Below are 26,164 nucleotides of genomic sequence, written 5' to 3'. Positions count from 1 at the left end.
ATACTAAATCTATAGAATGTTTTGTAGCAACTGTTGCCTGTGTAATGTTTTTGTGAATTCTGTTTGCAATTTGGTTTTAGTTACCACAATAAGACACCACTATAATTTTTATATGAAACATTCCTTTATGGGCTTCACTGAAAAGAAGCTTTAGTCCACTTCTACTGTCTTGGTTAACAAATGGAGATTCATATATCATCCGTCTGTAACTTAACCATCCTTAGTTCCAATGACAATAGTTAATTCTCCCTCCTTTCTTTCTTTTTCTTATTCTGAGCTTGATAAATTTACTTATGTTCCAGTACTTTTCCCAGCTTTCACTGCTTTTGTTTTTCTTTGTTCCAAATACGTTTTATAATCTTTATCACATATGTAATCTTAGGCATTCATTTTTGGTAAGGTAGCTTTTGGGTTTTGTAGATATAATGCAATATTTGTGAATCTTTCTATCTTGTGCAGTCTTTTTGAGTCGTGTAGTATGTGCATTCTAAACATTCCTAGGACTTTTTCTGCATGGCATGAGTGTTCAAAACTTGTATGCTTACAGCTTTGGTATTTGTGGCTTGAAATTCTACGGACTGCTGAAGTACAAATATGCTAAAATTTGTATATGGTATCTCTTAGAAATGGCAGTCTGTGGTGGATCATATTTATTTTCCATACTGATAAATACTAACTTGAACATGTCTAATCCTCTAGTTAGAAGATTTGCTCTTTGCGTAAGTTTGCGTTTTCCAATATTCTTTTGAATGACTTGACATAGAAAGCATGTCAGTGACCTTCCAACTTCTAGTCCTTCTGGGAAGGATAAAGTTTCATAATTATCAAAGCACACATTTTATTTTGCCAAACATAAACTCTCTAAAAATATATAACTTAAATTGTCATCTCTTGGACAGCATAGTAGAAGTATTTGCAACACATCCCTTCTTATATGGGGAGTCACTGAGCAAGTGATTTTCAAAACATCTTTAATAAATCCTCTTATACATTAATAGAAAACAAACTCTGGCTAATTTTCTGTTTTCATGCGGCATACATGTTTCTCTAACACTTTTCATTCACTCCAACATTCCATAAACTGCTCATTTCCTGCCTTCCCTTAAGTCTCACTCTTCCTAAACATTATTTAGTATGTATTGTTCCCACAAATTCCATATATTTTTATGAAATTTGCTCCTTCCCTTTTCCAAGAATCTCACCTCCACTTCTTTTATCTCAATTCACTTGATTTAGATTTTGATTTCCGTTTTCTAGTAATTGTTTTTGGCAGCCAATTACATTAAACTTAGTAAGGCCTCACCATGTCTAAACAATTCAGATCCTATATCTCAGCTCAATTGAATCAGTTATTTAGTTACAACCATATGATTCTCCCACCAATATCTCTGAAGAGGGAATCTTTAAAATATGCCAGCTCATATTCCCAAAAAACGAGTTTCCATTTAACTCTTTCTCCCAGTACACATTCAGCACCTGCTATCTGCCTAAGGAAAATTATCTTAAGTTTATCACTTTTTAACAGTAGCTTCTGTTCTTGACTCAACTAAAAATTCTTACTGAGCTGATATTTTTCTTAGCACCTCCGTTCCTTTCTCTTTGCCTATACTCTCTTCTCAGTCCCTGGTAGGGAAAGCAATCTCTAACCTGCAGTCCAAACTTACACTTCATCTCATTCTACACCATTACCTTTCCATCTCTAGACATTTGATTAAAATATTGACAAACACAGGTGTAGCACTGTTATCACTGTTTATAACCAAAAACAAAGTACAAAACATTGGGTTGTGAATGGAGAGTCATGCATTCAAACATTTATTAAAACAAACACAGAATTTAGCACTTTTGTCCCTCACTGGGGACTTCAAGCCAGCACAGTGGCACAACAGATAGCATTGTCACCTCACAGCAAAAAGTTTCTTTGTTCAATTCTTGGCTGGAGTGCCTTCTATGTGGAGTCTGTATGTTCTTCCTGTGTTTGAGTAGGTTTCCTCCAGGTACTCTGGTTTTCTCCCACATTCCAAAGACATGCAGTAGGTGGATTGGACACTCTATTGGCCACAGGTGTGTGTGTGCGCGCGCACGCATGAGTGAGTGTGAGGTGTGGAAGAACTACTAAGACAGAGCTAGCCAACCTTGGCTCTAGATAGATTGCCACTGTTGAAGTGACACCCCAACCCCATGTGCAAGAGTAAGAAAAAAGGATTGTGGATAGATGGCTGGATTCTCATGTCACAATTCATCAGCTAATCATAGGTTCATAGATTAGTACTAGGCTAACTGGACCAGACCATTTTAAGCCTAGCCAATTACTCCATGTGAGAATCAAACCCTGCAACTTCTGTTTGTAAAGTAAACACCTTAACCATTATGTCAACCTCCCTCCATCTGCCTTTTAAAGAGAGAAAACTCCAAAAATAGAATATACTCAATATAGTATTTTAATATTTACAACAATGCATTAATAGACCTAAGCAATTAAAAGGCAATAAAAGGATTTAAAACTTTTAAGTTCCCAAAATGGTTGGACTTAAATGATCTTATTAACATGTTTAATTGACATGGTTTTGATCAGACAGATCTTATTATTAAATGAAATTCGAAGTGTGTTGCTGGTTTGCTTGTTAGGGTTGAGCAACTGAACAATTATAATAATGTTCTTCAATGTATTTACCAGAATTGATAAGAAATGTGAAGGAACAGTGAAGAAGAAAAATAAGAATGTGGTAAAGGGCAATGACTAATACAAGAACAAGGTTGCTTATCCATTGCTGAAGGGAAGAAACAACTCGCCTTTTGGGACTCCCAATGATTATTTTTTAGGAATAGAACAGGTAAGGGGTGATGCATATGAGCATGTTGCTCAAGAGGTGGAGGGGTGAACCTCATTTGGATAGGGATTGTTTCTTAAACATCAGGGTAGGTATAATATGGATAATTTTGTGGATTTTCCATCTCTTTGGAGAGGCTGGAGAGCTTCAGAGACATGGGAATTTGTAGCCCATCCTGACTTGTATATAAAAGTGTAGGGACTAAATTCATTCCACTGCATGTAGTTTGCTATCCATATACATAATCAATCAAGAGCTTCTGGCTTCTCTTTTTGTATTGTCTTCTGTTTAATCACTTCCCACATGACCTTAGTTGTCTTAACAGAAGCCTTTTTAATCCATGCACCTAACTGCTTCATCTTATAATAAAAATATAAATATTGGTATTGGTGAACCAATTCATGTGTAGGTACATCATTTTCTAAATTATAACCTTTATTTTGTCTTCAACACCAAAATGTTCTTTATTGGATTTATCAAGTACAAAATATTTGAAAATAAAGCTAACTTTTCTTGATTACTATACCATTTATATCTCTTGATTTGTTATTCATTGTATTTCTTTGTTAATGGTGCTAAATATAAAGCAAGTAACAAAGAGGAAAGGGGACACACTTGCTTGCCTCTTCAGTTCAAACACAGCTTGTTGGAGAGGAACTCTCTCACATCAGTTCTTGCCTTTAATCCTTTATACATCCTGCTTATTAACCCTGTTATTCTGTCTGAAAATGCATTATGCAAATGCTACCACATCTTCTTCTTCTTTCGGCTTTTCCTGGTTAGGGGTCGCCACAGCGGATCACCTGTCTGCTCATGATTGGCAGTGGAGTTTAACGGTGTTGAGTTGCCAGCCCGGCACCCAGCCTTCCACAGAAGGCACACGCACTCACACCTAGGGCCAATTTAGAGTGTCCAATCCACCTACAGCATGTCTTTGGGATGTGGGAGGAAACCGGAGCACCTGGAGGAAACCCACACGACCACAGTGAGGACATGCAGACTCCAAACAGAAGGTACCCCAGCCAAGGATCGAACCAGAGAACCTCTTGCTGTGAGGCAGCAATGCTAACCACTGCACCACTGTGGCCGCCCTATGCAAATGCTGCCACTGCCCTACTGAAAATCCCAGCTGATCCTATTAAATGTTTTGTCTTCATCAAGACTCACCAACAATAGCATCATTGTGTTATATTCTACTTCCCTCTGAAACTCCATTTTCCAATTAATCTTGTCAAATGTTTGCTTCTCCCTTTGCAAAGCCACAATAATCCATATCTAGAAATTGTGGCAACACATTTGCTATCCTCATAGCTTTTATAGGCATAACACTTTATAATCATAGGCTGGATCTAAAATTGGTCTGTATAAAGCTGGATGTATAAAATCTTCCTAATCTTTAATTTGTAAACCATATAGTAAGTAAAAGTAAAACCACTACTGAACATGTTTTCCTAAAATTGATTTGATGCATCCACCTTCTGCATCTCTCTTGATACTTAAGACATATGTCTTCTGTTTCTAGCTATCCATATAGTGTATAAATGCACTTTTCCTTCCTCTTCATTGAATTCCTGATGTTGGAATAAATGCAGACTAGTGAACCATTTTATGGTTATCCCTAGCCCTAAAATTGTATTTGAAACTCTGTTCTAATATACTGTTTTAACTTTCTTGACAAGAATTGTACATTAGCATAGAAAGATGAGCATTGACCTTCCTATACAATATGACACCATGAACAACTACCACCATCCAGAGTTTATCTCAAAGGACAAAACCACCACCGTAACAGATACAAGCATGCAAAATCTGAAGGTAATGCTACTCAATGCTTGAAGTCTAAACCTCGAAATGCACTCCTAAAAATGGAGAACATTGATATCTGTGCAGTAACTGAGACCTGCTTCAAGGCTTCAGAGAGCACCCCTGCAATACCAGGATACAACTCTTACCACACTTTTCGGTCACCAAACCAAGACCGAAACACTAAAGGTGGAGGAGTGTCCATATTCACCAAGGATATTCGCACCTCCAGGCTAGTTGCCCAACACAATGCATCTGAAATTCTCCAGGTGCAACTAACACTAGGTAAGACTGCAATCCAAATTGTAGCTTGCTACAGATCCCCCACCATGCCCCAAGATTCTCACTACACCTTTCTAAATATACTGGAAAATATTAAGATACAATCAAACACCCTAATACTGGGTGATTCCAACTACCCTGCCAGTAACTTGGAAAACTACTCGGGTGCCAACACCTTTTCCCAACAGTTCTTGGAATTCATAAATTCCAATGCCCTGGATCAACTAATCCATTGTCCGACCAGGGGCTCCAATATCCTAGACTTGGTCATTATCAACATGGGAGATAGATGCTCCACACCAGTGGTCACCCCCTCATTGGCCAGGTCTGACCATAAGCTAATCACCCTTGACATCCACATTCCACCCCCACCCCCCACCCCCCAGTAAGGAAACCTCTGTAAAAAAAAACTTCTCCAAAGCCAACTTCATGCTACTCAAGTCAGAAGTGACAAAGTTAATGACACCCATGGAGATGAGAGCTGAAAGTTCGACTGCTGAATCCTACACTAAGGCACTGTACGAGTACATCCACTCATGCATGAATTGTGCCATCCCAAATAGAACCAAGATGCTCTTCTCCAAAAAAAGGAAGCCAAGCTGGTGGTCCCCTGTCATAAACAAACTATACAACAGAAGGAAGAAACTGTTGCAGAAAAGAGGAAAATCCCAGGATGCAAAAAACTCCCTTACTAGTCTCAGTAAGAAGCTGAGATCCTTCATAAAATCCTCCAAAGCTAGTTACGAAAATAAAATTGCCAAAGATTCCAAAGACAACCACAAGGCATTCTATAATTATGTCAAGAATCTAAATGGCAATGCTCAGATCTGCTCAGAGCTACAACAGAATGGCATTAAATATACTGATCCCAAGGATATTGCCAATATCCTGGCAGGTCAATTTAGTGCCAACTTCACCCCCTTCTCTCCCCTAAAGGGCCCATCTCAATACCAGAAAATTGCCAAATTCCAGTAATCATGGCCACACAGGTAGAAACTGCACTCTCCAAAACTAAGAATACAGCATCCATGGGACTAGATGACATCCTGGGCTGTAAACTACATGAATTACAAAATTAACTGGCACCTCACCTAAGTGTCATGTTTAATCATAGCCTTACCTCAGGCTTCATGCCCACTGAGTGGCACACAGCTACAGTTATCCCACTCCACAAGGGGGGATCCACCTTGGATCCTGGGAACTACTGTCCCATCAGTCTGACGAGCCTGATCTGCAAGGGCATGGAAAGTATTATCATGGAACTTATAAACAAAGACATTGGCAAACTTCAAACACTGGACCCCACCCAGTATGGGTTTGTGAAGGGCCGATCCCATCTCCTGAACCTGATTGACTTCTTCAAATCAGACTCCTGTGGACGAGGGTAAGGCGGTCCACACAGCCTATCTGGACCTTGCCAAGGCTTTGACACCATCCCCCACTCTGGAATCATAGATAAACTTACTAAGCTGGGCATAAATCCCTACTTCACTCGATGGGTTGTCAACTCTCTTACTGACAGAACCCAGAATGTAAAAGTAGCCATCTCCAAATCCAGCTCCAGACAAGTGACAAGTGGAGTACCTCAGGGTTCAGTCCTGGGACGACTCTTGTTTGGCATCTACTTCTCTGAAGTACAGGCCAACACTAAGGGACTCTGGCTAACAAAGTTCGCAGATGACTGCAAACTGGGAGCCATTATTGAATCCCCAAATGATGTGGATATTCTACAAAAGGGCCTTACAGAAACAGATGCATGGTGCCAGAGTCATAGGCTCAAGCTTAATGCCAAGAAATGTATAGTTATCCCCTTTGGGAAAAACCACATATCCATGAATTACCACATAGGTGGAAGTACACTAAACACTGAAAGTGTGATGAGAGACCTAGGGAGACAGGTGGACAGTGGTCTCACCTTCGATAACTACATCACCACAACAGTCATAAAATCCTTCTACGTGGCACACCTCATCACTAAGGGCTTTTCATCCAGAAAAAAGGAGGTCATTGTCCCACTTTACTCATCCTTCATTAGACCCATTATAGAGTACAATGCCCCCTTTGGTATGTACCTCACAAGACATCTGCAACAGGTGGAAAGGCTGCAGAAATACCTCACTAAAAGAATCACAGGCCTAAAGCAGATGCCCTATGCTGACTGTCTAAAAAAAACTCCAGCTATACTCTGTTGCATATCGTCTACTCAGAGGTGATCTCTGCTTAACATACAAGGCCATGTCACACCCTGAGCTGTTGGACATGCTCCACTTAAAGAAATCTCAATCCCTCAGAGCCACACGGTCCAGAGATCTAAACCTTCTCATCACAATGAACAAAACATGCTGGAGGGATAGGTTCCTGACCCAGAGACTCCCCATACTCTGGAATAGACTGCCCATACATGTCAAGCAGAGTGCCTCCTTGGCCCTCTTCAAAAGGAACCTTTACGATTGGATGGGAGATAGGAAATTCACCCCCGGGGATCACTCAGTCGCCTTGCTAGACAGGGGTATAGGGAAGTAAATATTGTAGGAAGAAATATCCAGAGAATTGTTATGGCTAGGCTTGTATAAGCACTAGGGCCGATAGCCTAGTACCAACCTATGAACCAACCTATGAATGGAAGTGAACTCCCAGGGCATTTTTTCCATCTTTCTTTCTCTTGCATTTACACCCATGCACACACATCTACAGACAATTTTATATAGCTTTCCGTCTGTACCAGTTGTCCATATAAGTAGTCTATGAAATATGAATTTCTGCAAGTGCCTGTTTGTTCATTACATATTTTTTGTTAGTCCCTCAGTTCTCAAAGCAGAAAAAATAGAAGTGGGATGGACAATCTGAGTAATTTTTAGTTTCAACCTAGTGACTGTAAATGAAATATTGAAATAAAGCTATAATACTTGTTTATAACAAAGATTAATATGTATTTGACACAATAACATGAGTAACTAGAGAGTATATAGCCACTAGCATTTATAGTACAGTGTGACCACATGTACTTGGCTAGTTATTAGCCAACTATACATTCATTTAAGATACCTTATCTGTGCATACACAAGAGGCCTCAATGGTAAGATTCCTTTTAAACCTATTTTTAAACAAAGTTGAAAGTATGAACAATTCACTAGGAAGTTAATTTGACTTGTAGTCCTTGGACTGAGAAGGCTCTAGAAGAGGACTACAATGAGTACAAATGTATGTCTGTATGTTTAAATTTTCTGAACTAGCAAACTGGATTCAAATTGGATTGAAGTGATATAGCATGCTTTTATTTCAGTTTCAGCAATCTCTGTAATGATCTACAGTGGTCAGCAATGATTTTGTTTATAATTTAACTTGCAGATTAGTAGGTTTGCTATCTATATTACTGGAAACTATCTAGTGCCAGCTCAAATGTTCCAGCAACACTGTTATCTAGGGACTGCATTTACAAAATGGCAACACTGTTATCTAGGGACTGCATTTACAAAATGGCAGGTCTTGTTTTGTGCTGATTGGCATAGCTGCTTGTATGATATTGCTGAGATAATAGTAAAACAGATAATCTATCTCTGCATCTCAAAACAACCATTTCACTGGATCTTAAGATGTCCTGCAGTCAAGTGAAGATATTTGTTTACTCATACTCATGCACAGGCACACTTTTCCTTCCTATTGGCTCATGTGAACATGTCACTATATTTTCCTCTCATATCACTTGTGAATTTTACGATCGTGTTTCTTTTATCTATGATATTTTTTTAATACGAAATATGGCCTGGATATTGTCTTATTAGCCCCCCCCCAACTCATCAGTTTCGCCTTCTTGATTGATGTCTTTGTGTCTTTAAGTTTGTAACTGTTTAGTAGTGCAGTTTTTTTTCATTTTATTTTTATACTTTGTTTCCTCTAAGTTATGCAGTTCTTTATGTTTATATTAGCTAACATGCTTTTTAATTAGTTGGTTTCCCTTTTCCTATGTCCACACGACGAAGATATTGATCCCGTCCACATAGCAGTTGGATTTCTTGTCGCTCCTACACTGTCTAGCAGTTCACTGGCATAGGGCATACTACTAGGTCCTTGACTATCATTTCTATGAATGGCTTCACCCCCCCCCCCCCACCTGGCAGGCTGGTACTAATCTGCTTTTTCTTTTTTTTTTTTGGTAGCTTTAACTTTACTCCTATGAATGTCCCTTGTATTTCCTTGTTCAGTTGCATCTTTTAATATGTTGTTTATATATATATATATATATATATATATATATATATATATATATATATATATATATATATATATATATTGTCTCCTTTACTAACACTATCCTTCAGCATAAAAACAATGGCTATCACTCCTCTGCTACTTTCCTAGACCTATCTAAAGCATTTGACATGGTCCCACACAAACAACTCATCTCTGTCCTCAATAACCTATCCTTCTCTCAGTCAGTCATCAACTGGTTTCAGAGTTACCTGTCTGACCGCCAACAATCCATTGTATGGCAGAATGACATATCTCCCCAACTACCTGTCTCCATAGGGGTTCCCCAAGGATCCATCCTTGGACCCCTACTCTTCTCTGTTTTCACCAATAATCTAGCCTCTGCCACCAAACATCATACAATACGCAGATGACTTCACTATCATCTGCTCAGCCCAGTCCCTACCCAAACTGCAAAAAAGTCACACAGGAAGCCTTTTCCTCTGTTGAAACTTGGTTATCCGATGCCCAATTAATACTCAACCCAAACAAAACTAAACTACTCATTTTCCAACCCACCAAACCTACTCAAAACAACTCTCACTTTAACATCACAGCAAAAGACAACACCACTATATACCCAACTGAACACACCAAATTGCTAGGAGTGGAAATAGACAATAAACTAAAATTTGACATTCACATATCCATGACCATAAAAAAAGTCCACAAACAGCTAGGAGTGTTATACAGAAATAAGCAACTTCTCACCAAAGCAGTAAAGATTTCAATAGCAAATTCCCACCTTATCTCCACCCTACTTTATGCCTCTCCAATATATACCAACCTAAGGCAATGCGATCTAAACATGCTAGAGACCTGCTACAACAAAATCGCCAAATTCGCCACAGGGGCATCCTACTGTAGTCACCACTGTCTCTCACTTGCTGAACTGGGCTGGCTTGAACTCCCTCACCTCCTTCAATGGTATCAACTCTCACTCACCCACAAACTAGTAAACCATCCACTAAATGTCCCATCCCTCCAGAATCTACTCTAACCCTATCGCACTATCAGACCACTAAGATCCAGCAACAAAAATCACTTGCAGATCACTAAAGCCAATAACTGTGCTGGTGAAGCACTATTCTCTTGTGCCATAGCCAAATTATGGAACTCCCTCCCACCCACAATTACCTCTGTACCATCGTGCACCCACTTCAAAACGTTACTAAAAGCGCACCTAAAAACATGCTGGCTATGCCCTTGCAACTCCCACTCTAATATCACCCACCCCATCCAACCACTACCTTTCTTTCCACTCCACTAACTACTTTGATTATAGCAAGCTCAGATGGTCATAAGCCTAGTACTTATTATACAGCAGGAAATTCTTATTATAACATTTGTTAATGTCTGTTATGTACTTCAGAGAGAAAGATTCTAGTTGAATACTGATGTACTATGTTTTTCATCTGTAAATATGTTGTAAGTAATTGCTATGTTAAATTGTTAATCGCTATGTAATCCAATGTAACTACTGTCTGTTTATTTTAACTGTGGAGCTTTTCTCCCTGGGCCGCCACTGAAAATGGACCTATGTCCAGTCGGACACTCCCGGTCAACAAATGTAAATAAATAAAAATAAATAAATAAATTATAAATATATATTTTAAAATATGCATATATGAATGTGTATATGCATTTATCGACCTTTACACAATATTTATAAATGGTCATATAGAAGGCCTGCAAGTTTATTTTTGCCTTTTTTTCTGATGATAAAGCTATGCAAAATGAGTGTATATATATATATATATATATATATATATATATATATATATATATATATATATATATATATGAAAAGAATCTTGAGAGTATTGGAAGAATGGACTAAAACTCTGCAACGTAAGAAAGTGCAGAATGGTGACGTGCATGCTTATGGTAAAACTTATGCATGTTGAGCTTATAGTGAAATACTGTTGTATTTGGAGCATCTGCTACACAGACACCTCTATGGTTTGTGCATTTATGATTGACCTCTGCAACTGCATTGCAATACGTACTCAGATGTCCACAGCAGTACAAATTATGTCTGTCTTTGAACTGTATTAGCAGTTGTATGCATCCTGCACTGCATGTTTGCCTATGTTATAAGTAGCACCAGTAAGCCTGATGTGTAATTACATGACTTCTACTGTTAGGAAGCTCCCTTGTTTCGGAATTGTTTTCAGCTTTGTTTTGTACTTTTTTCGTACATGTTAGCCTTATGCACGATGTACTATATCCAAGTCCTACCAATGAATGGATGTATGTGTTCCCTTTAACTTACTAAAGTGTCCTCTTCCTGCTTTTTCTCCCAGACTCTACTTGCTAATCTCTCATATCTTATGTTTTTATGGCTTCCAATATAATCTCTCATATCTTATGTTTTTATGGCTTCCAATAATAGACTGTGCTGTAGTTGAACTCCCTTTATCCCGTATATAGCCTTTTGATGGTGACATTATTACAGTTATACACAGTAGAGTTCCAATATGGTCTTCCTGTCTGTTTGTGATGATGGTCAAGGATACAGTTACTGCTGTGGAGGCAAGTGAAAAACCCATCTAGACTTTAAAATTAGGTTACAAAGGGGGAAGACACTTTTATAATAACATAAGCACTCATAACATTGCATTTTTACTAGGAAGTGGAAGGGTAGTGAAACTTAGACCATGAGCAGTATGCGTTTATTACCACTGGGTCAGGGGTGGGAGGGGGTATTCCCATAGAAGGGGGAGGGAGAGCACACCCTAAACAATGAGGTGTAATTACTTATTCTAGTACCAGTGACCAGGCATTTGAGGGTGAAGAGATGAGAAACTACTCTAGAAAACAGCATATTGATTTAATATTAAACGAGTTGTTGTTTAATGGCCAGATTTCCTTGGATGAATACGACTTCATACAAGTGCCCAACATCCAGATCCCTACTATTTTTGGGATCCCAAAAATCCATAAAAATATTTCTAGTCCCCCATTACGGTCAATTGTGGATGCAAAGGCCTGTAAGACCTTTCCTATTACGACATTTATTGACCACAAAATTAAGAAAGTTCTTGACCATCATCCTTACTTGTATAAGGATTCTTGGGATTTTCTATCCAAGGTGTCGTGAGTTTTACAATGAAAAATTGTTGATGGTCACTATTGATATACATAAGTTATTCTCTGTTATCTCCCACAAACTGGGCATAGAATAGTTTTATGACCATTTATGTAGTAATGCACAGTTTGATCATACAACCATCCTTACCATTAAAACCTGTATGGAGTTGGTTCTTGATTACAATTTTTTGATTTTTGAAAATCAGATTTTTAACAGGTTAAAAGGGTGGCAATGGGGAGGGGGTGTGTTGCTCCCCGGCCTTTGCCAACATTGTTTTAGCCCAATGGGAAGACTTTAAGATCTCAGTTTTATGAATGTTGGGCCTTATACAGTAGATACCTGGATGACATTGTCCTTTTTTGGAAGAACACAGAGGAAAAATTAACTGAATTGTTTAACTACCTGAACTCCACTACTGCCTTTTTGAAATTTACAATGACTGTAGACAAAGACCAGGTCAATTATCTTGATACCACCATTAGGAAGAATTATGATTGTAATACATTTTCTTCATCGTTATATAGAAAGCCAAAATATTCTAATTCCTTACTGCACTATAGCAGTTGGCACCCTATTCAGCAGAAAAAAGCCTTGGTAAAAGGACAATTTATCTAGTTGGCTAGAATGATGTCAGATTATGTTATGCTTGAGGATGAATGTTTAAAATTATTGCAGATGTTCATCAAGAGGGGTTACCCTGAGAATTTTGTAGAGATAATTATGAAGGAAGTTAAGGATAAAAGAGAACTAGGAATTTTTAAACCCCCCTTAGGTTCTAGGGCCGATATTCAGGTCATGAACCTTCAGTTGGTGGAGTCTAGATTTTACCGAGCTTTAATTCTGCCCTATAACCTACATTTCTCTGACATTAAAAATATTATTACAAGAAACTGGAACATTTCCAACCTTGAGCAGGAATACCATGTACTACTTGGTGACAACCCCAGTATTGTTTATAAGAAGGATGTGAGTTTAAAAAATGCTACTTGAAAGATCTGTTAAAATATCTGTTAAGGGGGGCACTATCAAATATGGACATTGCATGCAATGCAACATATTTTAGAACAGGATTTTGTGGTTGTTAAAAGTTTGGGTGTGATTAGACCTGTGTCCAAATATTAGTGTTACACTAAAGGGGTTGTTTACGTTGCTGTCTGCCAATTATGTGAGGGCTTCTATATTGGTAAAACCAAGAGAACTCTCAAAAAAAGAATCTACCAACATATGGTTGATATTAAGAATAAAGATGACCGCAGCCTTTATACAAACATATTAAGTTACATCCTCAGCATTCCTTCAAATTTTTTATTATTGATCATGTTGACATTGGGTAAAGGGGTGGACCCACTGATGATGATTTGGATTATCTGGAATGAAAATGGCAGATTAGAGCAAATGCTACTGAACCACCTGGCCTCAATGACCAAATTTCTTTAAGTGCAATTTTAAAATTTAAAGATGCTTATTTTTCGTAAAGTCATTCTTGTTTTCTTTACCAATATGTTAATGTGTTTCTTCAGCAGTGGTATCTTATTGGTTCTGCTGTTTTTTAAGAGTTTTTAAAGTGTCTTTTATATTATTTATATATTGATTGTTAATTTGCATAACTGATTATTAATTGGTGGAAGGGCCTAGTGTATTTAATGACTGGGTTAGTCTGTCTCATTATTCTGAAGAAGTCCAGTTCACTGGGATGAAAGGGCTTAATAAATTTATTTGTGTATATGTTGGTTGGCTTTTCTTTCAGTACCCCTCTGTGTTTATTTCTTTATTAACATAAGCACTCACAACATTGCATCTTTACTGGGAAGTGGAAGGGGAGCAAAACTTAGACCATGAGCAGTGTACGTTTATTACAACTGGGTCAGGGGTAGGAGGGGAGTATTCTAAGAGAAGTGGAAGGGGAGTACACTCTTGATAACTAGCAGTATGCATTATTACAACTGGGTGAGGGGTAGGAGAGGGTATTCCCATAGAAGTGGAAGGGGGAGCGCACCCTAAACAATGAGGTCTAATTATTTATTATAGTACCAGTGACAAGGCATTTAAGGGTGAAAGGATAATAAACTACCCTAGAAAACAGCATGATCTTGTAATAGTTGGAAGTATTACATTTACAAGGCACATAGGATTGAAAAGGGGTTCATGCACTGCTCATACAGCTCCATGCTGAAAGGGTCTTACTCCAGGTCCTACTCAGATAAGACAGCTGGAACGCTTAGCTGAGACTTGCATCATGCCACAAAGGTAAACTAGTTGTGTGTATAGCACAATGTACACAGTGTAATGTATGTAGCATAATGTAACAAAGTCCCTGATGAAGCTAGACATTATAGCACTGGGTGTTTTTTGTGAAAAATGGATTCTTTGTAAATTATAGGGGTTGGATCTCAAAAACATAAGGTCTTCTGAACTGTACAGAGCAGTTAAGATGAGGCCTTGCTATCTATTTATAAGGTATTTTTGCTTCCTAGATTTATTCTGTTGTGTTTCTTAAGCTGCAGAGTTTTAATCCAGTCATCCAGTACTCTCAAGTTTCTTCTCATCCTTTATATACACTCATGTTGCATAGCTTTATCATTGGCAAAAAAGCAAAAATTTCCTTGCAGGACTTCTGTATGATCACTTATAAATATTGTGCAAAGGTTGATAAACCACAATTGGGTCACATCTACTTTACCTTTTAATTCAACACCATAATAACCCAGGTGAAGAACTGTAATTTATTTTGCATTACCTTCTGTTATGAATCAGCGGTAGCATTGTTGCCTCACAGCAAGAGGTTCTCCCGTTCGATTCTCGGCTGGAGTGCAGGGAGTGCTTTCTGTGTGGAGTCTGCATGTCCTCCCCGCGGTTGGGTGGGCGTTTGAAAGACATGCGTAAATGGGAGTGCCTTCATTGAAAGTTGAACGTTGAGCTGGCACCTCGGCGTTTGTGAAAATCTACTGCCAATCATTAGCGGACCGGAGTTCCGCTGTGGTGACCCCTAACCGGGAAAAGCCGAAAGACAACAACAACTTTCTGTTATGAATCATGCTGCCTTGTGTCCACTATGTCACCAGCTTTCAAATATTCTATTATTTCACTTGCTTTTTACTGTTGTCTTTTATCATGTGTATTTACTTTTTGGCAGTGTTCATCTCATCTGATTTGTTTTAGTAACACAATAAGTGAACCACCCTAAAGTTAATCTTCAGCCACAACTCAAAGGTATACAAGATAAATGTACTTAATGCAAGAAGCATACCTCTCACGTGTACCTCATTATGAGGAATGTACCTCATTTGGGGTCTTAAAAAGTTCATGTTCCTCGAAGTTCCTCAAAGTTCCACATTGAAAGACTCTGTCACACATTCAGTGTTCGGATTTTTTTAAGTGAAATCCATTGTAAATAGAAGTGAATCATAAGACTCTTGTCACACATTCAGTGCTAGGATTTCTTTTAAGTGAAATCCATTGTAAATAGAAATGAATCATATTAATTCTTAAAAAGATCTTTATAAGTAAAACCAGCACAGTTTAACCATCGTATGACCTTCCTAGTTGAAGTTGTTAGTAAGCCATTCATATGTGTTCCACATTTTGCCCATTTGTTCCACATTATGAGGTCTAGTGTTCCTCATTTTGGACATGGAAGGTTGAGAGCTATGGCAAGAAGCATGCAAATAATGACAACAGTAATGGAGAGAAACTTTGCAGAGTAAGTGAATCATCAACATCTATTTGGTAGTTTAGCTCAAAGCTTTAAGCCTATAGAATTAATAGTCCTGGGGTTTGAGTTTCACAGATGCAAACCTTGTGACTCACAGAAAGTTATTCGAACAGGCAGTCATGGCTTATCCCTAGAAAAGGAAATCGTACCTGGCTTGACTTAAACAAAAACATAGTAAGAATATGCCAAATCACAAATTCTAAAACCAATGTAAATAAATGAGTATTTAGGTAATTTAGTGCTAGAAAAGTCAAGTGATAACTCTCTTGCAATAGTGTGCAGTTTCTTGCTGAAATTGTTTGGTAGTCTCGATGCAAACACCATCTGACTTAATTCAAACTCTAGCAGTCTCCTTCTATAACTATAACACAGCATGCCAGTAACCTTTTGCATCACATCCAGAATACTCCTTCTCCACTAATATTGAAATCCTAACTTTCTAAAGAATGCTACCCCATCCTTTCATGCTTTTTTCTGTTTGAATGAATCCCCCTCAAAGTAGCCATGGAGTGTTTAATTCTGTTGTGTGGCATCTTTAATCCCCTGATTGTGTTTGTACTCACCATCTCAGATTTTCTACCCTTCTCATCCCAAACACTTTCTTTTGTTACAATAAATGACCTTTTAGTTAGTTCTAATTAGGTTCATAGGTTCATACTAGGCTATTTGCCCTAGGGCATTTATAAGCCTAGCCAGAGTATGTTTGGCTTTCGCCACCCATTTTAAATTAATTTTGCTATGCCCTTTTTCGAGGTTAGTATACTGTGCCTCTGTCTAACAGTGACACAAAAGTGATACCCGGGGTAAACCTATGATCTCCCATCCACTCATCAAGATTCCTCTTGAAGAGAGTCAATGAGGGACTCTGCCTAACCTGGACTGGGATTTTATTTCAGAGTGAAGGGAGCCTCTGGGTTATGAATCTGTCCTTCCAGCATGTCCTATTTATTTCAGTGCTGAGGTTCAAGTCTCTCGAGCGTGTAGCTCGATGGGATTTGGATTTTTTGAGGTGCAGCATGTCCCTTAATTCCAGGTTGGACATGGCTTTATACGTCAGGCACAGGTCGCCTCTGAGCAGGCGGTATGCCACTGAGTAGAGCTGGAGTTTCTTTAACTGGGCAGCATATGGTATCTGTTTGAGCCCTTTGATCCTCTTGGTGAGGTACTTTTGGGGTCTTTCCAGTTGCTGCAGGTGTTTGGTAAGGTACATCCCAAAAGGGGCATTGTACTCGATTATGGGCCTGATGAGGGATGAGTAAAGAGGCATGATGACCTCCCCTAATCTAGATGTGAATCCCTTCATGATTAGGTGGGCTATATAAAATGTTTTTCTAACCACTTTGGCCACGTGGTTGTCAAATGAGAGATTGCTATCAACTTGGGTCCCCAGGTCCCTAATTACTTCTTCTGTACTTAATGGATTACCACCTTTGTGGTAATTTGTGGGCACTTTGTTTTTGCCAAAGGGGATGACTATACACTTTTTGGCGTTTAGCTTGAGCCCATGGCTCTGGCACCAGTTGTCTGTTTTTATGAGGCCTTTTTGGAGGATGCTTGTGTCGGCTGGAGAGTCGATTATGGTGCCCAGTTTGCAGTCATCTGCGAACTTGGTCAGCCACAGTCCTTCTGTATTGGCCTGTACCTTCGAGAAATATATACCGAACAAGAGAGGTCCCAGGACTGAGCCTTGTGGGATGCCACTTGTAACTGGTTTGGAGTCTGACATGGCTCCAGCAATTCTAACCATGTGGGTTCTGTCCTTGAGCCAGTTTGCAACCCATCTAGTGACATAGGGGTTTATATTTAAGCTGGTGAGCTTATCTATAATGCCCGAGTGGGGTATTGTATCGAAGGCTTTTGCAAGGTCCAGGTAGGCTGTGTGGACCACCTTCCCTTCATCAATGGCCTTGGTGACTGTTTCAAAGAAGTCGACCAGGTTTAAGAGGCAGGATCTGCCCTTAACAAAGCCAAACTGGGTAGAATCCAGTGTCTGTAGGTCCCCAATATCTTTATTTATGAGGTCCATGATGATCCTTTTCATAGCTTTGCAGACCAAGCCAGTCAGGCTTATGGGGCGATAGTTTCCAGGGTCTGTTGAGGCACCACCTTTGTGGAGAGGGACCACTGTTGCTGTACGCCACTCTTTGGGTACATATCCTGTAGTAAGGCTGAGATTGAACAGTAGTTTTATGTTTGGGTTTAGCTCTTCTTGGAGTTCATGTAGGACGCAGCCCGGGACACCGTCTGGTCCCATTGATGCTGTGTTTTTTGCTTTGGAGAGGGCGGCTCTTACCTAAGCATCTGAGATGTCAGGGGGCAGCACTCTGCTGGGATAGATATTTGCCCTTTTGGTGGGGAGGGGGTTTGCCCTTTTGCTGGGGAGGGTAGTATTAGAATGACTTTGCATATAGAGTACATAATAGTTCAAGACTTTGCCTGTTAATTCCCTGTAAAGGTAAGTTTGTGGAATTGTGTACCATATGTCTGCCTGTATGTGTGCTTGTGTACCACGTCTGCCTGTATGTGTGCTTGTGTACCACATCTGCCTGTATGTGTGCTCATGTACCACATGCCTGCCTGTATGTGTGCTTGTATGCCACATGTCTGCCTGTATGTGTGCATGTGTACCATATGTCTGCCTGTATTTTGGGTTGTGCCTTGACCTGTTCCTCCAGTGCTGGTATAGAAGTACTTTACATCATGATTATTTTACTACCATTCTCAGCTGGTCTTCATACACAAGGTTGTAGAGTTCTATCCCCCCAGAAAAGGCTGGGCACATCTTCTAGGCTACACTTGCAGATGTGCTTGCTTAGCTCATAGCAAGGTGTACAGTGTATTAATGCCTCAATGTATCTTACTCTCTCCTTTTTTCTTCATAGCCCCAAAGTGCAGCATGGTGACAAAAATGATGTAAGTGCAATTCTGCAGCCAGCCATGGCAGCCTCTAAATCTTTCCAACCATGTAACTGCTATGTGCTTTTATCATCTAAAGCAGGAAGATATATTATTACTTTAACTGTCTTTATAAATAACTATCAAAGGGTACAAGATCCTTTTTACCTTCTTCACCATTCACTAATTTTAAACCTGCTTCTTCACTGTGGCAGAACACAGAGAAATATCTTGACTATAAGCTAGCCATGTGACACACTTTAGACTGGTCTGGATTACTTCCCACCTTATCTGAGATAAATCTGTACAACTGGACACGTGATTCAAGTGGGACCTCATAAAAAATCTCTACAGGGGAATATTTCCTATTTCTGGCAGTTTTTTTAGGTCTTGCTCAATAAATTTCCATACACTTTGTCTTGCTATATATTTTCTTACTTGTTTAAGAGATTGCTGTTTTAAAATCCTAACTCCCTTTACTCTTCACAGCTAACTCTAGCTCCAGTTTTTCAACACTTAAGGGGTTCATTTCCCCCCAAGATGTACTACCTGTCTAGATTTTGAACTGAATTTTAAAATACTTCCATCTTTTGTTTAAAGTACCACACCTCTTTTTGTTTATAGTTAGTGATTACTCCCATATTTAATATGTTTTGTAGTTAACAGTGTTGTATGGTCTGTGATAGGCCTGCCTGCAGATAATTTGGAGACCATGGATAGAGCAAGTGGCACAGTATTCTGGTTGTTCTGAGAACAAATCCCACCTTATGCATTGCATTCCCCAACACCATTTCAGTTATAAAAGTCTTTCTTCTTTCCACTTCTATAAAATGGAATGTGCCTCCAGAAACCTTTAAGCATTGTGCTCAACTCTGAGGTCCATTTTCCCCATGGCAGTGACTAAAGTCACAGCAGAAAATGGTAAGTGTCACCCATATGTTAATAAACAGTATGGAAAAGAAAACAAAACTTGCCACTTCCTCATAAAACCATAATATATATTCCCAAAATAAAATGTGTACTTCTCAAGTGTAACAGAAAAAAGTGAAAATATACATTTCCCACCTGACACCTTCTATATTACAAGTACACAAAAAGTCAAAGCTGAATAGTTCAGTGATTACATCAATTAATTACCAAATTACCATTGGAACAATCAAAAAAGAGCATATATTTGAAGAAATGGTGATACATGTTCTCTGATTACAGGTATCATTGAAAAAAATGATGACTTGGGTGTATTTCTATGTCCTCTATCAGTCCATTGCAGTACTCTTTTGAAATGCTGTGCTCCTAGTTGTAGTATATTGCACCTTCTGCCACTAAAGATCAAGTTGTATTCTTTGGCTCTCTCTCTCTGTTTTGCACTCTTTCATTTTAAACCCTTTTGGAAGGGCTACTTTCTACCCTTTTGTAGAATTTATCCCTGTCACTAGAGGAACATAGCCTTCCATAAAAGCTGGGGAGATCCATTTGACATACTTTCTCTTAATTTTCAGTGTGATTTACCTCCATCTCATCATCACACACTTTCTGCCTACCTTATAGTTAGAGCTTCAGATGAGACAAACTGAGGTCCCATATACTTGAGTCGGGCATATCTCAGGAGTATGTGAAAGCTCCCATGGCACTTATCAAAAAGAATAGATGAACTTCCCAGATGTCTTGGCCAGATTTCCCTCCAGTAGTATAAATGTTGCTTTGGGTATCCCCTGAAAATGGCTCATTAGCTTAGTGCGACTAAACTGGTTAACAAAGGATAAATAAATAAATAAATAAATAGAACTATTTGCATTTGAACTATACAGCGTCAGAACTTGTTTTATATATTTTGTCAGATGCATGCCACTGGCAAATCAGAATTATTTTAAATATGTTTAATGAGTAATTGCACTGTTAGGGTAACAAACTATTTACAAAAAAAAAATCTAGAACATAATGCAAATGCCTTGTTAAATCTCTGTGAATGAATGTAATTAAGCCACAGGTTTCATTGCTTTCTGTTAGTAAAAGCTTTGTAGCACACATTCCTCCATGGCAGTGGGAAGGACAGAAGTAACATTGTTGTGACAGTTTTTCCTTTTGGTATTGCCTGATCATCTCTTGGGGGGTGGGGGGGGACTGAGACACTCAGAATTATGAGTTCAAATGTCAGCCAGTATTTTAGTTCTATAAGCAAGTAAAGTTAACTATTGTACTTCAAATGCAGGTTGTGATATATTATTGTACAGGCAACTTTATTTAGAAACAGAGTCAGAAATGCCTAACCTGCAGTAAAGTAGTCAAGCAGTTAGCATTGATATCCCATAGCTGTTGTTCTTGGATATGATTCCTGGGGTGGGGTATCTTTTGTGCAGACTCCACATGCCCTCTGTGTCTGCATGGATTTTTTTCTGGGTACATCAATTACCTCCCACATGCAAAAGACTTGTTGTTAGGGAATTGATGATTGTACATGTGTAAGCAGTTGGTAAGTGTGTGTGTGTGTGTGTGTGTGTGTGTGTGTGTGTGTGTGTGTGTGTGTGTGTGTGTGTGTGTGTGTGTGTGTGTGTACATGTTCTCTGATTGACAGGTTTTTTGTGCAGGTGTGATTCTATGCATACCTCTCAACCTCTTAGTCCAAGAAATCTGGACAAAGCCTGGCAAAATGGGTGGTACAAATACCCAAAAATAGGGACAGATTTATAAATATTTTAAAATACTTATAAACTTAGAAAGTTGCTAGAGTAACAGGGTTTGTGTTGATATACATTTTCTGAAGGTTTTGAAGTCTGAAACTCAAATGTATGTCCCTATTTAGTGACTTCAGTCCTCACATCATCCCACTGATTTGCCAGAAAATCACAAATTTTATGAGGAATAGACCAAAAACATGAGTATAAAATCTGTACAGTTGAGAGGTACGATTCTCTATCTTATACTAGTTGCTTGGTGAGTACGTGCATGTGTGTTTGCATTTGCATGTGTTCTATGCAGCTGTGATTTGTGTGTACATGCCTGCATGCCTGTGTGTTTGCGTTTGCGTGTGTGTTCCGTGATTGATTGGTGTTCTGTGCAGCTGTACCAGCACTGGAGGAAAAGGTCAAGGCACAACCCAAAATACTGGCAGACATATGGTACACATGCACACATACAGGCAAACATGTGGTACACGAGCACACATACAGGCAGACATGTGGTACATGAGCACACATACAGGCAGACATATGTTCTATGCAGCTGTGATTTGTGTGTACGTGCCTGCATGTCTGTGTGTTTGTGTTTGTGTTCCATGATTGATTGGTGCTCTGTGCAGCTGTGGTTTGTGTGTGTGTGCATGTCTGTGTCTTTGTTTGCATTTTTGTGCATGTTCTATGCAGCTGTGATTCTCTGCCTTTCACCAGTTGCTTGGTGAGTGTGTATGTTTATGTTCTGTGATTGACTGGTATTCCATGCAGGTGTGGTTCTCTTGTCTTATACCAGCTGCTTGGTGAGTGTGTATGTTTATGTTCTGTGATTGACTGGTATTCCATGCAGGTGTGGTTCTCTTGTCTTATACCAGCTGCTTGGTGAGTGTGTATGTTTATGTTCTGTGATTGACTGGTATTCCATGCAGGTGTGGTTCTCTTGTCTTATACCAGCTGCTTGGTGAGTGTGTATGTTTATGTTCTGTGATTGACTGGTATTCCATGCAGGTGTGGTTCTCTTGTCTTATACCAGCTGCTTGGTGAGTGTGTATGTTTATGTTCTGTGACTGACTGGTATTCCATGCAGGTGTGGTTCTCTTGTCTTATACCAGCTGCTTGGTGAGTGTGTATGTTTATGTTCTGTGATTGACTGGTATTCCATGCAGGTGTGGTTCTCTTGTCTTATACCAGCTGCTTGGTGAGTGTGTGTGTCTGTCTGTCTGCATGTCTGTGTGCTTGCATCTGCGTGTGTGTTCTATGATTGATTGGTGTTCTGTGCAGCTCTGATTCTGTCTTTTACCAGTTGCTTGGTGAGTATGTGTGCATGCGTGTGTTTTCTGTGATTGATTGGTGTTTTATGTAGCTGTGATTCTCTGTCTTACATCAGTTGCTTCGTGTGTGTGTGTGTGTGTCTGCGTTTGCATTTGTGTGCATGGTCTGTGATTGACTGGTATTCTATGAAGCTCTGATTCTCTGTCTTTTACCAGTTGCTTGGTGAGTATGTGTGCATGCGTGTGTTTTCTGTGATTGATTGGTGTTTTATGTAGCTGTGATTCTCTGGCTTGCATCAGTTGCTTCGTGTGTGTGTGTGTGTGTGTGTGTGTGTGTGTCTGCGTTTGCATTTGTGTGCATGTTCTGTGATTGACTGGTATTCTATGAAGCTCTGATTCTCTGTCTTTTACCAGTTGCTTGCTGAAATTGGCTCTGGCTCCTTTATAAACCTGAACAGGATTAAGTGAGTAAGGAAAAGGAATACATGAATGCTGGAAGTGCCAGCTCACAAATTCATACACACTGGATGCCTTGTCTGCTACCCATTTTGTCTAGTCATGCCTGGCTGTGACATCAGCAATATGTTGTTTGTCCGAATTAGCAGTCAGGTCAGCTGTTTGTGTTACTTAGGCAAGTACGCACACGCTGTAGTGGTGAAAAATGGCCTGTTTTGCAAGCATTTGGCACTACCCTTAGCTTGAATTCTGAATTTTTTTCATATTCTTATTAAAGGAAGTTAATTGAAATAAAATATTGCCAAAATGTGCTGAATCCAATCAGCAATATATCTGTAACATACAGAAATCTGAATGTTTTAACACAATACATTGTTTTCTGTAGCCCATGCAAAGTGATCCTGCAGTTTACCAGACCGTGAAAAATATTAAATAAAAGGTAAAATAAAAACTTTCAGAACTGAGTTGACTATAAACAAATTATCTAGAAAAGCTATATGAAAGCAGCACTGTTCTCCTACCAGAAATCCATACTTTCTGCTGCTGGAGTTCTTGATCTCGATTATTTTCAGAAAACTATTATGCACTGAAACCAAGACACAGGACAGTTGACTGCACAAAACCAAAGACAGAAAGTAAAAAAAAATGTATTCATATGCTTAAAATGCTATATGACTTTTAATTTGAATTTATTTCAACCAGTAACCAAGTTCTTGAAAACAAAATGCAAAACATTATTTACTGTGTTGAGATAAACAGACTGGAAAACAAGAATTCAAATACTAAACTTGTGTGTGTGTGTGTGTGTGTGTGTGTGTGTGTGTGTGTGTGTGTGTGTGTGTGTGTGTGTGTGAAAGATGGTTTATTGTAGTCTTTTTTTTTTTTTTTTTCCAAATCCCTGCTTGTCAGTTGCAGGAGCTTTTCAACATCAAATTGAGGGACATGCTAGATATTAAGAAATTATGTTTTGATATACCAAATGTTTTGGCTTTAGTAGTGGGACTGCATTTGCTTGAGTGTTTGGGTTACAGATGGGAATGGGATAGAGTTAGTGGTGTATGAGTAAAAGTTTTGGGGTGGGTATGTGTGAATGTTTTAAGGGCAGAGCAAGAGTAAGTTCTAAATAAGGTGACAGTTTTTAGCATTTTGTGAGTGTGGTGGTGTATGTGCAGCAGGTTTCTGTGAGTGACTTGTGTAGTACTTTTATGGAAAGGGATTTTTATTAAGGTAATGTATGGGGTTAGGGTTAAGCATTTGGCACTACCCTTAGCTTGAATTCTGAATTTTTTTCATATTCTTATTAAAGGAAGTTAGAGGTTAGGTTTAGCATACATGGGCAATGTTGTACAGGTGGATGAGGCCCCCTTCCCATCATTAATCGTGTGCTAATCTTAACCTGCCACTGGCCCTAACCTGGAAGTTGAAACAGCTTTAAAAGTGGTAATACAGGTCACACTACTGCACACAAAATGTGTGGCAGCACAAAGTGTTTAATAGCTTTAAAAACTGTTACAGGATCATAGATACACTTCTAACTAGTCTCTGCAGTGCTGTCTCTGAGGTAATAACTGTTCTTACTATTTATTTTTCCTCTGTCTCATTCTAGATTGCTGCAGCTAAAGTTCCATGTGATGCAAATAAATGTGTGGAAGCACTACAGTTAATACTCTCTTTTTTTACATATTTCTGTAATTGATAAACATGCCACACATACTGCAAGGAATTATAGTACTGCCTCTAGGCATAACAAAGTACTTCTATGTTCTTGAAATGGCCACTTAATGCAAGTAATAAATGGACAGTTTTACAGCAGATGTTAATGCTTAGGTTCTCCCAAATGTAACACTGTAATTCAGCTTGAAGGTGGAGTGCAACAAATCTCTTGGTAGATTTATTGACATCAGTTTTTTTTCTTTTAATGTTTCCTACAGGTCCATACCTAATATTTGCTCTACCTGCCGCCAATTGGTCCATTTGTTCTGAGGTAAGTGGAGCAGAGCATTCCCTGGCTAGGTAAGGCAGCCATATGACCCATTAGTTCCTGCCTGGTAATCCCAGTCAGCTCATCTGCTGAGTTATATTGTAGGCAGTGGGTCAGCTTAATGGCCCTGTGGAGTGGTCTATACTCTTCTCAGGCAGAGCACTCCATTCCACTGTGACAGCTACTTTGAGCTCTACTTTTTGGTCCCCTGCTAAGAGTAGTGTGCCTGTTAATGTTGAATTCCCTTTGGATTAGTGTGCGAGTGCACTATTTAAACTCAGGTTGCCTGCAACATAGTCGGGGCTTTATTTGATATCCCTTTCTTGGATATATATAAAAACTTGGTTATGATCAGAGGTCTGATTATAATCTTGTGTAGGTGTGTGTGTTCTGATTAGATGGAGGATATGACAAAATGAAGCACACTGAAATGGAGTCGACAATCTTTTGCTAGGTTCATAGATAAGTACTAGGCTAGCTGCCCTTGTGGGACATTTTAAGTTTAGCTAGATGTTCTTCATCCCACATTGCTGCAGTCCTAACACTTGGGTAGTCCGCTGTCCCAGTCGGCCCGAATACCAAAGTATAAGGCTGACGTCGGTCAAGGCGCATTAGTCTGCCGTCAGGACGTCAGGGTACAAATGCGCATGACCGACGTCATATCCTCAGTCTTTTTTGCCGCATGGTCCGATGCAGAAGCAATATTGCGAGTGCAGGTTGGCGTTCTGAAATTTTCTGAAGTCGGAGTTTCAGACCGAATCAAAGTTGGCTAAGTACCCCATTGGGGAATATTTTGGTTTTTTCTTGCCTCAGTATTTAACCGGATGTCAGAAAAAGTGAATAACTGTATTTCTTGTGGGAAACAGATACCTCATAGGGATTACCATACCTTGTGTATACCTTGCTTAGGGCCTGAGCACGACGT

This window comes from Protopterus annectens, chromosome 13.part0 (genome assembly GCF_019279795.1).
Source record: "Protopterus annectens isolate FY-2018-M chromosome 13.part0, PAN1.0, whole genome shotgun sequence".
NCBI lineage: Eukaryota > Metazoa > Chordata > Ceratodontiformes > Protopteridae > Protopterus > Protopterus annectens.
Note: the sequence above shows the minus strand (reverse complement) of the source record.